General features: G+C 42.7%; 1 long non-coding RNA gene across 1 annotated transcript in view; it reads right to left on the bottom strand.

Moving 5' to 3' along the window:
* LOC141914579 (uncharacterized) overlaps positions 1–18,097 on the bottom strand; it is a 66,399-nt gene that overhangs the window by 13,350 nt on the left and 34,952 nt on the right. Inside the window, exon 3 of the long non-coding RNA XR_012620857.1 lies at positions 14,104–14,141. This is a non-coding gene — a long non-coding RNA (uncharacterized LOC141914579). The remainder of the gene's footprint in view (positions 1–14,103; positions 14,142–18,097) is intronic.

Below are 18,097 nucleotides of genomic sequence, written 5' to 3'. Positions count from 1 at the left end.
TCCCTCTCCCTCTCCTATCTCTCCCTCCCCTCTCCTGGCTCTCCCTCTCCTGGCTCTCCCTCTACTGGCTCTCCCTCTCCCTCCCCTCTCCCTCTCCTGGCTCTCCCTCTCCCTCTCCTGGCTCTCCCTCTCCCTCTCCTGGCTCTCCCTCTCCCTCTCTTGGCTCTCCCTCTCCTGGCTCTCCCTCTCCTGGCTCTCCCTCTCCCTCTCCTGGCTCTCCCTCTCCCTCTTCCTCTCCCTCTCCCTCTCCCCCTCTCTCTCCTGGCTCTCCGTTACCAGGTAGATGACGAGAGACAACACTTTCTTTATATCCAGCGTGTTATCCGCGTTTATAGTAAAACAGTCTGTTTGCCTATGCGAAAGCGACATTAACACCAGTGAAGCCTCGAGCTAGCCGAGAAGAGAGACTCTCTGAGAATATACGAAGGCGCTCGAGGGACATGTCGATTAACCGACTAGCTTTGTTTTTGTCTCACGAACGTAAACGACATCTACGCCGAATCATCCCTCAGCCAGTCCTAAAACACCTGCGCCGTCGAATAGTTATCACCGGTTGTGACGTCATCTTAAGCGTTACAGTTCCCAGGATAGCGCTATTGACGCGATCGTAATGGCTCTATTTGAGACAGCTGTGGATGCGTAGGAAAAGCGTCCGTCACCTTCCGATATCGGTTGGGTGAGGAGATGAGGAGAGTGAGAAGGAGAGGACAGACCGATTATACCAAGAAATAAAATCTCGCAGGATTTTTAGCTCATTTTTAACCTCATGGTATCTTGTAGTTTCTCGCTGCAACTCGTAATTTCTCGCTGTATCGCGAAACATCTCATAGTCTCTCGTATTTTCTCGCTGTATCTCGTAGTATCTCATAGTTTCTCGTAATTTCTCGCTGTATCTCCTAGTATCTCATAGTATCTCGTATTTTCTCGCTGTATCTCCTAGTATCTCAAAGTTTCTCCCGTAATTTCTCGCTATATCTCGTAGTATCTCATAGTTTCTCGTAATTTCTCACTTTATCTCGTAGTATCTCATAGTCTCTCGTAGTATCTCGCCGTATCTCATCGAATCTCGTTATTAACGGGCTCTAACGGCTATATGCATGTAGTTATGTAATACACAGGCCGCTTAAGGCCGGCAATTGGATGCATTATTCTGCGGCCTCTCATCTGAACAGCAACGCGTCAGTCAGCGCAGGCATGTGCCTCTATTAACGAAGGACGCAACCGTGGCCGGCGCGAGCAATTTCTTATTCCCCCCGAAATCACTTCACTATTCATCCCATGTCTGATAGCATCATTTATATATGTAAATGTAGGCCGTCACGGAATCAACAACCCGGTGATGATCGGCGCGCTTTGCGCGGATATGCAGCCCTACTCTCCGCCGCCGTACTACACAGTCATATACGCGTTATCGACGCCATTTCCGTCGTAAAACGTAACGAGTCGGCGTTAACGTGTATTATTCAACGTCAGAATGCGACGCAACGTTTGTCGTCGTTTAAAACGTATGAAACGCGGGTGTGAATTTGTGAGCGGGAAAATACCGCTGGAATCAGTTAAAAAAAAAAATCGGGATTTCGAAACCAGGTCAAAAATGGCTTTTAAATTGATTGCATTTTTTATGGGACCATATTAGGTGAATTAAGTCCTGTCTTTGCTTAAGTCTGAACCTTGAATCTTGAACGTAAATGAGCCAAGTCCGGTCTTACCTCAAGTCTAACCCATGAACCTGGACCAAAATGAGCTAAGCCCGGTCTTATCTTCATAACATTTGCCACTGAACCTAAACGCGTTCGGACTGCTAGATATCTAGTTTGTCCGGACGCGGAACCAGGCCAGACAGGAGTCGATTCAACAGACTGCATGCGAGTCTCAGTCTGTGTAGCGTCCGCTGAGATTTGTCCGGACGGCGAGATTTACTTTGCCGACGACAAATACAATACAGATTTAATTGATAATGAATTTATGTTCAGACGGACATTAACAACGGGATCGAAGTTCGAGTACCTGACAGCATCGAGAATATATAACAACAGCGAGAATTAAGTATCGCGAGCGCATATGGTTATTTTCACGCGATTCTTACTGCAGTCTCTGTAGCCGGAGATATACATTAAATTCCCCCCGGAGACTCAACGAGAATATTCACTTTATAGGATTCTTAAAAGTCTATTCATTAAAATATCGCTACCAGTTATGAATGTATGCGAGTGTTCCCACGTCCATTGACGAGGGAGAGAGGAAGCGAGGTAGAGAGAGAGAGAGGGCGAGAGAGAGAGGAAGCGAGAGAGAGAGAGAGGGAGGGAGAGGGAAAGGGAGAGGGTGAGGGAGAGAGAGAGAGAGGGGGAGAGGAGTTAAGATATTTTTGTGTCATACAAGCATTCGTAATGTAAATAAACGAATTAACTTATAACAAATATAGCCGCAAAGCAGCGATAAAGGGTTTTTCCGCCTAGCAGTATCTTTAAGATTCGAACCGCGGGAATAATAGAAATTAAAAAAAAATAATTGATATAATATGAAATAGGGATTGGCGGTGAATCGATGATATGAAATAATTCAAAAACACATTCGTTCTCGTTTAAGCGTTTCAAATGACCGTAACAAAGGGTAAAAAACGTCACGGATATTCACAGGCGACTGGTGCAGTATAACTCACCGAAGCGAACTCCATCGCACATCAGGCATGTCATCCTCAGGGCGGTAATTGGCAATTTCCCGCTGCGAAACCAAATTGATATCACGAATTTAAATATACACGGATATCTGACGCGGGCCCGGTTATAACCAGAATCATGCATGTAAATTTGTAATGCGCGTTTGCCCGGGAGGCGCGCGGTGGCGCATTTTTATCAGCATGACATTCAGATGTATAAGATCGAGGAATGAGACTAATAATATTTGAGATATGATATCAAATCCCTGCGCGCTAAGAATAAAAAGAGTACGAAATGTTTCCTTCATTTTATTCGACGTTTAAACTATATCGAAGAAGTCTTGTTCGGTACCCCAGTCTATAGATTCATTAACATTATAACTGATTTTATGTTGTGTATTACCCATAGTTCACATCGTCTCCTTTTGCTTAATTTAGTCTCTCTGGTCTGGATTTTATGAATATCTCATGATTTTGCTAAAAGAATTTTGTGTTCCTGAAGATGTCTATTGGGACAAGGTCGAATTAACTACACTAGCTCAAGGAATATACAGTATTCCTGAAGATGAACATTAGGACATGGTTGAAACATTGGATAAACTACACTAGCTCAAGGAATACAGTATTCCTGAAGTTGACTATTAGGATATAGTCGAAACGTTGAATAAACTACACTAGCTCAAGGAATACAGTATTCCTGAAGATGACTATTAGGATATAGTCGAAACGTTGAAATAAACTACACTAGCTCAAGGAATACAGTATTCCTGAAGATGACTATTAGGATATAGTCGAAACGTTGAATAAACTACACTAGCTCAAGGAATACAGTATTCCTGAAGATGACTATTAGGATATAGTCGAAACGTTGAATAAACTACACTAGCTCAAGGAATACAGTATTCCTGAAGATGACTATTAGGATATAACAAAAATTAACTGCTAGCTCAAGGAGACATGCCATACCATCTTTATGCATTAGTGTGGGACTGTAATACAACACGGACTCGTATAGTTTCAGGTTAGCACTACCTATTTGATATTCATTCGCCGTTTCTATTTCTCAGTGTAGTTGTGAAACCTCTAGAATCGTTCATCATTCGAAAGGTTTAAAATTCATCGTCGCGTTCGGTAATCGCGCTGGCGATCCGTGATCGTATACGGGACACGTTTAAATTAACTAGTAAGCTACGGCGAAGGTTAGAAGTCGACATCCCATCTTAGCGTCGCAGTCGACGAGATTCGTGAGCGGAAATTTAGATTGTGAAATGATTCCGTTATGTCGCTGAGAACGGTCAGAATCGGGGATGTCTCCTATATATAAGCCACTTCAGCCAATACCGGTACTTCAGGGTCAGAAATCTTAAATTTCATTGTAGTTTTGTGTAGATAGTTAACCAAAGGGTGAATGATCCATTTTCGTGGGCAGTTTACCATTTTCAGAGACTGTTCCTGACAATCAGGGGACAGTAAACCATTTTCAGAGACTGTTCCTGACAATCAGGGGACAGTAAACAATTTTCAGAGACTGTTCCTGACAATCAGGGGACAGTAAACCATTTTCAGAGACTGTTCCTGACAATCAGGAGACAGTAAACCATTTTCAGAGACTGTTCCTGACAATCAGGGGACAGTAAACCATTTTCAGAGACTGTTCCTGACAATCAGGGGACAGTAAACCATTTTCAGAGACTGTTCCTGACAATCAGGGGACAGTAAACAATTTTCAGAGACTGTTCCTGACAATCAGGGGACAGTAAACCATTTTCAGAGACTGTTACTGACAATCAGGGGACAGTAAACCATTTTCAGAGACTGTTCCTGACAATCAGGGGACAGTAAACCATTTTCAGAGACTGTTCCTGACAATCAGGGGACAGTAAACCATTTTCAGAGACTGTTCCCGACAATCAGGGGACAGTAAACCATTTTCAGAGACTGTTCCTGACAATCAGGGGACAGTAAACCATTTTCAGAGACTTTTCCCGACAATCAGGGGATAGTAAACCATTTTCAGAGACTGTTCCTGACAATCAGGGGTCAGTAAACCATTTTCAGAGACTTTTCACGACTATCAGGGGGTAGTAAACCATTTTCAGAGACTGTTCCTGACAATCAGGGGACAGTAAACCATTTTCAGAGATTGTTACTGACAATCAGGGGACTGCGGACCGATCATCACAGATGGCTGACAGCCTTTCTTTGTTGTTATTGTATTTAACGCAACAGTCAAACTCCGCAATCTATTTACACGACAAAATTCCATCGCCGGCGAACGGAAATCTCGGGAGATTTCGCGAGAATTGGCGAGATCGGTCGTCTGGTTCCGGTCGCGATTGATTTTGTTTACCCGACACGAGGCGAATCTGACGATTTTTTCCGGCATCGTTTGTTTGCGCGGCGCAAACTGAAATGACGGCCGCCAAGGCTTGAAAAATACATTTCGCCTCTCAGTAGCGTCGATCCATTATCGTCAACGGTTGAATTTTTTCGGCCGATTTGTTTGTGTTGTCTGTGTGTTCAAGCGCTAACCGTAAAATTGAATTCGCCGGGGTTATTTTCCGAATATTTTCTTCACGTTGTCCTGCGCCGCAAAAGATATGATGAATAGGAGAAAAATGCTCGAAATATTATTCTCGACCTAAATAAACGACATAACGTAATAACGTTCTTCGTTTATTTTAGATTAGTTCGACAGGGTTATCTGAACTGTTTTGTTGTTTCAGCTTAACCGTTGTATTAAGGGGGCGAGACTTGGATGGCTCCGAGAACACCCAAATCCGGATCGATAATTATGCTCGTATTTTCATCAAACCTCGGCCCGGCGCCGCAGTTGTCAGTTAATAAAACTTGACTTTGAATTAACTCATCGAAAATGATTTGATTTTAACTCTGCTTTGGAACTGGGTCCACAGAATTTTCACGCATCCTCTATCACTGGTTTCGAAAAGAAAAGATAAAATGAAATAAAGCCTCAAAGCAGCGATAACCGGTTTTCAGAAAAATACAATAAATATAGCCGCAAAGCAGCAATAACGGGTTTTCAGAAAATTACAATAAATATAGCCGCAAAGCAGCGATAACGGGTTTTCAGAAAATTTCAATAAATAAAGCCGCAAAGCAGCAATAACGGGTTTTCTAATAATTAATCTCGAAGTGCATTCTCTATAAAGTATTCCAACTGTTTAAAAAAAATCTCTTTTTTTGTGAAGTCCTCATGAACAGATAAAGATATTTCGCATTGTAACGTACAACAGAGCCTATTATCTAGTTTTGGCAATGTATAACAACTGTTAGGTATATCTGAATGGTGTACACTGAATTATAAGGAATTCCTAATAAAAATGAAATAATGATACAAAATAAAATGATATATCTTCAAAAACAAATAGTGAAATAATACAAAAGTCATCAAATTCAGCTGAGAGCTTCATTTCAATACCAAACGAGGAACATTTTAATAAAACATCACCTCGCTTCGGTTAACTGACGCGTGAAGGGGTTGATAAGTCCAAACAATTATTTCAATTCATTTTCAATCGGGAAAAGCACTTATTTTAATGCGTCGTTGTTTTTTTTTTGCAAGTGAATCACGTATTCATGAAATGTTCGCCCATTTCGTGTTAACTCCTTCGTTCTCTACAGGAGCTACCGACTTATTCATTTACTCGCTGAACAAACTAGACGCTGAGTGGAAAATGGATCCACCCAGCCGCGTGGGCCCACGCCCCCGAGCAGTCACGAGTTTGATTTTTAATGGATTAAAAAGCTAACTCATGAATATCATAGCAACACATACCTACACGTGGGCAGCTCATAAACTTCAAATCCAGGACTCGAACCCGTGGCAGGCATGCAGGCTAACCACAAAATGCTCTGAGTCCACTGTGGGGACTTAAAAAATCAAATCATCTTCTCTGAGTCAAGACTTATCTCACACGCGGAACTGGGTTGATGTAAATTCCGGAACGAGAATCGTGGGGGCCACACCCCGCATACTGCCACGGCCCCCCGGGATGCATGGGGATTCAGTCAGTCAGTCTCATCGAACGTGGAGACAGTTCTCTGACTGATCCAACCGCACACTCGACTCATACAACCAGCGAGGAACGAGCGAGTAAGCGAGATCGAGTCGGTCCCACGGGAAATCAAACTTTAATTAATTAATTGTGGAACTAACGGTAATTCGAAGTGACTGATGAACGAATTCAGAGCTTTCATCGAATTCAAAGCCGTTTGTCGTCTGGTAATTACAATTCACAGACAACAACAACCACTAGCAGCAGCAGACGACTAGAATGTGATCACATGCATCAATCTGTGATCGCTAGCAGCAGCAGCAGACGACTAGAATGTGATCACATGCATCAATCTGTGATCGCTAGCAGCAGCAGACGACTAGAATGTGATCACATGCATCAATCTGTGATCGCTAGCAGCAAAAGACGACTAGAATGTGATCACATGCATCAATCTGCGATCACACAGACGCATCACCGCCGATACCAGTATCACATCCATCCACTATAGTTCCACTAGTCAATTCCATAGTCAACTTTCAGTTCTACGGTTCCACCATCAGTTCCACTTAGTTCAATCAATTCACTCCCACCGCTCCACGGCATAACAGGTGATTTGAGCGTGGGTTTAATTGTCGTGTGGGTTTAATTAGACTCTGAATCCAATTCCAAAGTTATATGGGCTTAATTTGACTTTGAATTCAGTTCCAAGTTTATGTGGGTTTAATTCGACTGTTGAATCAGATTCCGCAGTTTGTTCACCTGCACGTGAAACGCCGACTGACTGCTTTAGCCCGGGATCATTGATGAGACACAATGAATGTTTTGATAATAGTTTTTATCTGCTGGCGAATGAAGCCTTTAAACCCTCTCTAGTGGCTGGAGGTCGCATGCGTTATGGGTATTACGAAGCCTTGTGACAGTCGTTATACAGCGATGGTTTTTTAAGCCGAGTTCACGACATCTCACATTCCGACATCACGATCTATCGTGACTCGGGAATCAGAGTCGATCAACAGTTCCATTGCACGAGGTAGACGATTTGATGATTTCATAGGGGGATTTATGGAGGCAGACATCTTTTCTGGAAGTGTCTATAGATCAAATCACTAGTAGACAATTTGATGATGTCATAGGGTGATTTATGGAGGCAGACATCTTTTCTAGAAATGTCTATAGATCAAATCACTAGTAGATAATTTAATGATGTCATAGGGTGATTTATGGAGGCAGACATCTTTTCTAGAAGTGTCTATAGATCAAATCACTAGTAGACAATTTGATGATGTCATAGGGTGATTTTTGGAGGCAGATATCTTTTCTAGAAAACGTCTATAGATCAATTCACTAGTAGATAATTTAATGATGTCATAGGGTGATTTATGGAGGCAGACATCTTTTCTAGAAGTGTCTATAGATCAAATCACTAGTAGATAATTTGATGATGTCATAGGGGGATTAATGAAGGCAGACATGTCTATCGATCAAATCCAATCTGTAGTATAGGTAAGTTGATGATGTAATAGGGGGATCCAGGAAGGCAGATATCCGTTTTAAAAGCATCTATACAAAATCATTAGATATTTTGTGATGTCATAGGGGGATTCATGGAGGCAGACACCTTTTTTGGAAGTGTCTATAGATCCAATCAGTATTAAGTAATTTGATGATTTCATGGGGGGTTTATGGAGGCAGACATCTTTTGATGAGGTGTCTATAGGGATAATTTTATGATTTCATACGGGGATTCATGGAGGCAGACATCCTTTTTGGAAGTTTTTCTAGTTCAAATCCCTAGTAGGTGATTAGATTGCGTCACATGGGGATTTATGGTAGCGGAGTAAAGGCGTGGTTTTAGCTATTTCGGTATTTCATAAATTCATATGTGTCCATACATGCTATGTACATATACAGAGACTCGCTATTTGTCATTAGAGATTTTGTATATGATCTGCGAACGCAAATCCAACATGATTGAACTGATGAAGGTTCATTAAATCTGATAATTAATTAGCTAAAACTGCCACGCGGGAGACACCGCGGTGGTGGTTGTGGCAGCGGCGGCAGGAAACATGGTGCGGGAGAGAGATGAGACTGATTGACTGTGCACGGCTTGAAACTGAACGCACGTAGCACAGACTACTGCGAAGAATAAAGCGGTTATTTCTATACTTAAAAAAACTTGTCTCAGTTGAAATAATTTTCAAAATGGTACAATAATCATCATATAGAGCCTTTATACACGGTACAACTTCCACAGTTCAGGACCCAGTTCCACAGTTCAGGACCCAGTTCCACAGTTCAGGACCCAGTTCCACAGTTCAGGACCCAGTTCCACAGTTCAGGACCCAGTGCCACAGTTCTGGATCAGGTTCCGCAACTCAGGACTCAGTTCAACAGCTCAGGATCTAGTTCCACGGTTCTGTGTTCAGTTCCACAGTTGTGGACTATATTCCACAGTTACAAGCTTGGCCTTTACTCCATAGCCAATAAATAATTCAACTTTTCTAAAATCTTATTGTCAAATTTACCGACGTTAATGATAATTCAAAATATCTTCAAAAATATCTAAATCCCAGTTTTTTTTTAACAGAAAAAAAGAATCTACGAATTCTAACACGATTATAGATATTATATCTACGAGATCGGCTGCTAATACCAGGGTCGACTGCGGTAAGCGAGGTTGATTATTTCGATGCGGGTAGTTTTTTTTTGACGCGGCGCTCGCGGTAACTAGCACCGGTGTTGCGTTACTTTCAGGCGATTAGAAAACCCGTGAAACTTCGCCGAATTCGAGCCGTTTTCTAATTAACAAGTTCTCGACGGCGGTCACCGTGTTTCAGTGTCAGTCGAGCAGACGGATGGAATACTACTCAATCGGCGCGCACCGACCTCAACCCGATTGCGAGAACTGCTACGACAGCTATACCGCCAGGTGGCGTGACGAGCACTCCAGTACGTTTTCATTCTCTAAATTTTAATCACTTCTCAGTGTTGTTTTGTAAATATTTGTAATCGTAATCGTAATCTGAGTATGAGCGTGTGTCCAAAATCAGTTTATCAAGTTTTTAAAAGCTTTTATTACCATTTATGTAATTAATTGTAAATAGGTCTTTCCCTCCATATTCTAAAAAAAATTAAACAACCCAGTTTGATAAACTCATCGAAATAAGCTTAGAGCTATAAAGATCCCTACAACAATTCCCTGTATTGTAGAAACTTTGTTATATTTTATTAAGAAAAGTCCCTTTTCTATAAGTCTTAAATTCCAGTTGTTTTGTGAATAATTGTGTATATCATATTTCAAAGTCCCCCCTCCCCGATATACCATAGAAATGGTCGGAGTGTGAAAATAAATTCCTCATCCTAATCATAATCCTAATGTTGTCGAAAATAGTTCCTTAAATCGATCTACTTTGAACGTGAATTCTAGGCTCCCAAAATCGATAAAGTATCGCAAGATCCACCATTATATGCCATACATTGAATACTGTCTACTCAGTGATGGGCTAAAGTTTACATTTATAATTGATTTATCCCACTCTCATATGGAATCCCCGATTGCCACAGAAGCGTTGAGGGACTCTCCCATTCACTGAGTTATTCTAACAAACCACTGCGTAACGAGAGTCGGCTGCGCAAACAACCGTTAACGACGGTCAAGGTCACTTCTCTGTTTTAAATTGCTTAGCCAATTAAAGGAACGATTCAAACATGCAGCGGGCTCGTTATACCCATTGTCGAAATCGATAAAATTGACCGTTAAACTCGATTTGAACTGTGTCGTCTGCCGACGAACGTTAAAATGCGCATGCGCGATGGCAGCCGATGTCGACACGTCGAACGGCAATTATCTAAAGTCATCGTGATTGAATTCTAATTTTCGATTTATCTGCTATAAAGTCTGCTCTGGCGTTCCCACTCAGTTCGATCTATATGTTAATAAGGGGGTCTTACTAGCGCTCAGTATCGAGAGTCGTATAGTAGTAATATACGTCGTCGTCGCCACAAGATGATTATATAACGCGAATGGGTGTTCCAAGCGAGCAACTGCACCGTCACGGGCATTTCGGTTCTCACTTTTTTCGGTATCATTTCTGTGTATATCTGTACGAGACGACAATCAGGGGACAGAACGCCATTTAAGAGACTGTTCCTGAAAACCAGGGGAGAGTATACCATTTTCAGAGACTGTCCCGGATATTCAAGGACAACAAACCATTTTTAGAGACTGTTCCCGACAACCAGGGGACAGTAAACCATTTTCAGAGACTGTTCCTGACAATCGGGGGACAGTAAACCATTTTCAGAGACTGTTCCTGACAATCAGGGGACAGTAAACCATTTTCAGAGACTGTTCCTGACAATCAGGGGACAGTAAACCATTTTCAGAGACTGTTCCTGACAATCAGGAGACAGTAAACCATTTTCAGAGACTGTTCCTAACAATCAGGGGACAGTAAACCATTTTCAGAGACTGTTCCTGACAATCAGGGGACAGTAAACCATTTTCAGAGACTGTTCCTGACAATCAGGGGACAGTAAACCATTTTCAGAGACTGTTCCTGACAATCAGGGGTCAGTAAACCATTTTCAGAGACTGTTCCTGACAATAAGGGGACAGTAAACCATTTTCAGAGACTGTTCCTGACAATCAGGGGACAGTAAACCATTTTCAGAGACTGTTCCTGACAATCAGGGGACAGTAAACCATTTTCAGAGACTGTTCCTGACAATCAGGAGACAGTAAACCATTTTCAGAGACTGTTCCTAACAATCAGGGGACAGTAAACCATTTTCAGAGACTGTTCCTGACAATCAGGGGACAGTAAACCATTTTCAGAGACTGTTCCTGACAATCAGGGGACAGTAAACCATTTTCAGAGACTGTTCCTGACAATCAGGGGACAGTAAACCATTTTCAGAGACTGTTCCTGACAATCAGGAGACAGTAAACCATTTTCAGAGACTGTCCCTGACAATCAGGAGACAGTAAACCATTTTCAGAGACTGTTCCTGACAATCAGGGGACAGTAAACCATTTTCAGAGACTGTTCCTGACAATCAGGGGACAGTAAACCATTTTCAGAGACTGTTCCTGACAATCAGGAGACAGTAAACCATTTTCAGAGACTGTCCCTGACAATCAGGAGACAGTAAACCATTTTCAGAGACTGTTCCTGACAATCAGGGGACAGTAAACCATTTTCAGAGACTGTTCCTGACAATCAGGGGACAGTAAACCATTTTCAGAGACTGTTCCTGACAATCAGGAGACAGTAAACCATTTTCAGAGACTGTTCCTGTCAATCAGGGGACAGTAAACCATTTTCAGAGACTGTTCCTGACAATCAGGGGACAGTAAACCATTTTCAAAGACAATTAGGGGAAATACTGAACGACCAAAAACAGCATTTGCCGGGACAGTCAAGGAGGACTCTATGTGCCTCATAGAAAGCACCGCATTAACAGACCACTCAGGCTATATATATATAACAGTTTAGCGGCTATCACCACGGGCGCAAATCACATTTGCGACCACTTTCTAGTTAAATAAACGGCTGCTAAGTGGGCTCTTATCAAATGAAAACATGGTCAAGCCGACCGCGGCCTGATATAGTGGTCCAAAAACAAGTCAGCCTCCGATTAAACTCCTCGGTGACCGTGTATAGAGAAAACGTTCACAACTTCCGAGCGGATAACGAGAACACTCGAAAATACCCGACAAACACCCCGGTCACCCGAACACCGATAGCTTCCGACAAACACCGATAGCTTCCGACAAACACCGAGAGCTTCCGACAAACACCGAGAGCTCCCGACAAACAACGGAACAGCGATAGCTTCCGACAAACACAGATAGCTTCCAACAAACACCGATAGCTTCCGACAAACACCGAGAGCTCCCGACAAACAACGGAACAGCGATAGCTTCCGACAAACACCGATAGCTTCCGACAAACACCGATAGCTTCCGACAAACACCGAGAGCTCCCGACAAACAACGGAACAGCGATAGCTTCCGAAAAACAACGAGAACACCCGGCAAACCGCGAGAGCTCCCGACAAACACCGATAACTCACGACAAACACCGATAACTCCCGACGAACAGCGAGAACATCCGATAAACACCAAGGACTGCCTACAAACAAACTTAATGTACTTTTCAACTTCTACCAAAGTCGCTTGAGTGCAATTTAATGATTACAATTTGTCTTGTCTGAGGTAATCTTGCGAGTGAGTTGTGTAAGGATTATAACTGTCAGTAGGTTTATAGATCAGCAGGTTTATATTATAATATAATAATAACCTCTACTGTGCGCAGCTTGTCGAGCGATGAATTGATGAAATGATAGATGGCCTTCTCTTTCTCTACCCTCAATAAATTAAACACCTGCCAGGAGAGGGAGAGGGAGAGGGAGAGAGAAGGAGAGAGAGAGAGAGGGAGCGAGGGAGAGGGATGGAGAGAGAAATGGAGATAGAGAGAGGGAGAGGAGAGAGAAGGAGAGAGAGAGAGGGAGAGGGAGTGAGGGAGAGAGAAAGGGGAGAGGGGAGAGAGAGGGAGAGAGGGGGAGCGAGGGAGGGAGAGGAGAGAGAGGAGAGGAGAGAGAGAGAGAGTGAGGGAGTGAGGGAGAGGGATGGAGAGAGAAATGGAGAGAGAGAGAGGGAGAGGAGAGAGAGGAAGATAGAGAGAGGGAGAGGAGAGAGAGGGAGAGGGAGAGAGAGAGGGGAGAGCGAGGGAGGGAGAGGAGAGAGGGGAGAGGGGAGAGGGGAGAGCGGAGAGCGAGGGAGGGAGAGGGAGAGAGAGAGAGGAGAGTGGAGTATGTATATAGATGCAGGTCGTGTAAACGCAATTAAAGCTCGTATTACTCGCTTAATCGTAATTATCCCGACCGGAAATGCTCGGTCGGTGTCTCCACTGCGTCATTTCCGGTGATCGCGCCACTCATTCGATCTACATTCATTTCATCTGCTGATTATTATTTCAAAAAAAAATATCTTTCCGGCGAAACTAAAATATACGGAGCACGGCACAACGTCCGTTTGCGAGACGGAAGTGTCTGTAAGACATTTAATCTCATACTCTGTAACGATCGAAGCTTCTTTGTAGTTCGTATTTTATGCGGGGCGTAAATAAAGAGGATTTCGAGATTTAGGTTTAAACTCCAGGTGCCAGTTTCTCTCAAGAAAGTCAAAATCAAATATCTGGTATAATTGCCATTGGTTACTTCATGTTTTTGATGAGGACAACAATTCAAACTTAACCGTTTTAGGCTTAAACTTTTTCGTGAAACCGGGCCCGGGACAAATTTCATCGAACAGTTTTCAATTTACGTCGAGGGGTCACCGTTTCGTCGCGAGCCAGATATTAAGCAGTTAAAACCATCTTCAATGCACGGATTATTAGATTATCGTTTCTTTCTTACCGTTTTGTTTTCGGGCGATTTAAACGATCCTAGAATATCTGAAAAATACAAGAAAATCGACCAGTGAATTTCTGCGTCTTCAAAAATCATAAGACAGTCGAGATAGAGGTGGAAAGAGGGAGAGAGGGGTGAGGAAGAGCACTCCCCTCTCTTTTCTCTTAGGGTATATAACATATTTGAATAATCGATGACCATTTAATGATCGATACCGAATCGATCTCTGCACTGTTCGGTTACAACAATCCATACACGCTAAATACCGTATATGGATTATAACTTGGAACATCGTCCGACGCGGGGAGACCTCGCCCGCGCGGTCGATCACTACGCGGATCATACCAGGGATTAATGAGATACGAACTAGCGCCGGATTAGTGACCTTAATGCCTAGATTAGGACGGCGTGTAGTTGTGGAAATTGTTCTGAATGAATTTGTATGTAAAGAAGTAACGATTGCCTCGGTTAATCCCCCTATGACGTCATCAAATTGTTTATTAGCGAGTCGGTCGATTCTACGCAGACGGAAGAGAGATGATTAAACACTTGAAAAGATGGCTGCCTTCACAAAGCTTCCTTATGACATCATCAAAATGTCTACTAGCGATTTTATATATCGACACTTCTTCAGAAAAGATGTCTGCCTCTATAGGTCTCCCTATGACATCATCAAGTTGTCTACTAGTGATGCGATCTATAGACACTTCTAGAAAAGATGTCTGCCTCCATAAATTTCCTTATGACATCATCAAATTGTTTACTAGTTATTTGATCTATAGACACTTCTAGACAAGATGTCTGCCTCCATAAATCCCCTTATGACATCATCAAATTGTTTACTAGCGATTTGATCTATAGACACTTCTAGAAAAGATGTCTGCCTCCATAAATCCCCTTATGACATCACTCTATGATACTCGATCCATCTAGAAAAGATAGATGGTTTTATCAATGAAGGCTAAGATTCCAGGCTAGCGTCGGGATAATCTTTGAGTTCTATAACCGATCTAGAGACATTTTAGTCTTAAAAACGCGTTTTTGACCCAATGTTACAACAAGTTACACGCTTCTGTCGAGTCGGTGAATTCTGTGTCAGACAGTATTTTTTCGGCTCAGTCTTGTCGTCAGTGTCGTCAATCTCCTTTTCTCGTCTATCGTCTATTTCCGACCACAACCAGATCTCGAGGTGGTTCACTTTGTATGAACTTTCTCTAAAAAACACGGTCAGCGACGGGGAGACAGAACACCAATAGCTGCAGGACTGACTGTATATATATATAGTGAGGGTGGACGTGGTTCATTCGATTACTGCACCGTCACATACGTCACTCATAACGTTTAATAGCGGTTGAGAGGTGACGCGACGCGACCTTCTCTCTCTCCCTCCCTCTCTCCCGCTATATACCCTATCGGCTACACACCGTCCTCGTATGATCCCAGCTAGCTCCCGGCTCCGACAACCGCATCAAAATATTTATTGTGCGCAAATGTCAAATTGGATACGACGTCACGTGACCTTTCAATCGTTTTTATTTGTGTATACTTCGAGTACGGGTAAAAAAGAAACTGATTGTAAGGATTTAATGTGAATCCGGATCCAGTTCCACAGTTGTGTGGATTTAATGTGACTCCGGATCCAGTTCCACAGTTGTGTGGATTTAATGTGACTCTGGATCCAGTTCCACAGTTGTGTGGATTTAATGTGACTCCGGATCCAGTTCCACAGTTGTGTGGATTTAATGTGACTCTGGATCCAGTTCCACAGTTGTGTGGATTTAATGTGACTCCGGATCCAGTTCCACAGTTGTGTGGATTTAATGTGACTCTGAATCCAGTTCCACAGTTGTGTGGATTTAATGTGACTCCGGATCCAGTTCCACAGTTGTGTGGATTTAATTTGACTCCGGATCCAGTTCCACACAGTTGTATCAGTTTGATATGACTCTGAATCTAATTTCTTCAGGTTTTATCCGTCTCTGAACAGTTGTGTGGGTCTAATTTATGGCTGAACCCACAGTTTGAGTTTGATATGATCCAGAACCCAGTTCCACAGTTGTGTGGGGTTAATTTGATTCTGAATCAGTGAATTAGTTCCCCATTAACTGTGTCAGTTAAATTTGGCTGTGAATCCAGTTCCACAGGTTGACGTGTCAGTATAATTTGACTCTGAATCCAGTTCCACAATTGTGTCAGTTTAATTCGATTCTGAACCCAGTTCCACAGCTGTGTCAGTTTAATATTACTCTGAATCCAGTTCCACAGTTGTGTGAGCTTAATTTGTCGCTGAACACAGTTCCACAGTTGTGTGGGTTTAATTTGACTCTGGATCCAGTTCCACAGTTGTGTCAGTTTAATATTACTCTGAATCCAGTTCCACAGTTGTGTGAGTTTAATTTGTCGCTGAACCCAGTTCCACAGTTGTGTGAGTTTAATTTGTCGCTGAACCCAGTTCCACAGTTGTGTGGGTTTAATTTGACTCTGGATCCAGTTCCACAGTTGTGTCAGTTTAATATTACTCTGAATCCAGTTCCACAGTTGTGTGAGTTTAATTTGTCGCTGAACCCAGTTCCACAGTTGTGTGAGTTTAATTTGACTCTGTATCCAGTTCCACAGTTGTGTGGGTTTAATTTGGCTCTGAATCAGTTCCACAATAATAATTGTGTCAGTTTAATTTGACTCTGAAAACGGCTGAAATGAAACATTTTCTGTTATTCACTCGAAATTGTAAAGTCTATTATGAACCGAACAGACTGCTATTCTTGACACGATAATCGTGTTAATTTCGCACGATAAATGATAACGATCGCGTGACGATCGGCTCGGAAACTGATTTCAATATCTCAGACGGAGTTCTTTTTTACGCAACCGACAAAACAATTTAAAAAGTTTAAAATGAACTCATTCCGACGTCTGAAGCGCCCGAAATGAGGATAAACGCCGGCGCGAAGTAGACACTTTTCGCACTTTGACGAAAACGTGATTTTCCGGTAAAACAGACGCGTTCCAACGATTCTAACACGCGCAAAGTGAAGGACACTCGAACCAATCGTCGTCGAACCAATCCTGTCGACGCGCGCGACCTTGAATAAATCGCGCGAGGTCAACAGTAAAATCGATGACGGTCATGACGCAGGCGGAGACGAATTTACATAAAATGTTCTTGTTTATAGCACGCAAGCGCTTACAGAAGTCGAGGCGATAATTTTTTTATTCGGCGCATTAAGTTTTTAATGTCGTTCACGGATGAAAAAGTCTCTTTAAGAGGTTGAACTGCCTCCGTTGAGTTGTTCGACATCTCATGAGTTCAAATTAATCCTGAAAATGTACTGAATTGTACTGGTACTAACAACACTAACAACGCCGTGGATCTGAGTCCTGTATGAGTGGAATAAACCCACACAACTGTGGATCTGAGTCCCGTATGAGTGGAATAAATCCACACAACTGTGGATCTGAGTCCTGTATGAGTGGAAATGAACCCACACAACTGTGGATCTGAGTCCTGTATGAGTGGAAATGAACCCACACAACTGTGGATCTGAGTCCTGTATGAGTGGAAATGAACCCGCACAACTGTGGATCTGGGCCCAGGGTAAAATCAAACCCGCACCACTGTGGACCCTGGACCCAGATTCGAATTTAACCAAATTAAGTCAAATTTAACCCCAACAATTGTGAAACTGGGTCAAGAGCAAAATTAGATTCGTACAACACCGCGGAAATGGGTTCAGATTCTGTATCTAAAACCAAGTACCACGATCTAGGCGTTGCTCCTAGCTGAAACTAAGATATGGAAATAGATTCGAGGACAAGAATCAAATACATTCGTCATAAGCGGCAGATCTCGTTAATTCCGAGAATGACGCGCTTAAATTAACCGGTAACACTAAACCAAGGACGGGTTGAACTCACCGCTGACGTCCTACACATCTATACAGATAATGTATACGATATGATTATGGTCTCAGAGTGTGGATGGTCTTTTTTAAATCTGCGC

Source organism: Tubulanus polymorphus, unplaced genomic scaffold (genome assembly GCF_964204645.1).
Source record: "Tubulanus polymorphus unplaced genomic scaffold, tnTubPoly1.2 scaffold_48, whole genome shotgun sequence".
NCBI classification, from domain to species: Eukaryota; Metazoa; Nemertea; class Palaeonemertea; order Tubulaniformes; family Tubulanidae; genus Tubulanus; species Tubulanus polymorphus.
Note: the sequence above shows the minus strand (reverse complement) of the source record. Positions and strands in the feature narration are given on the sequence as shown.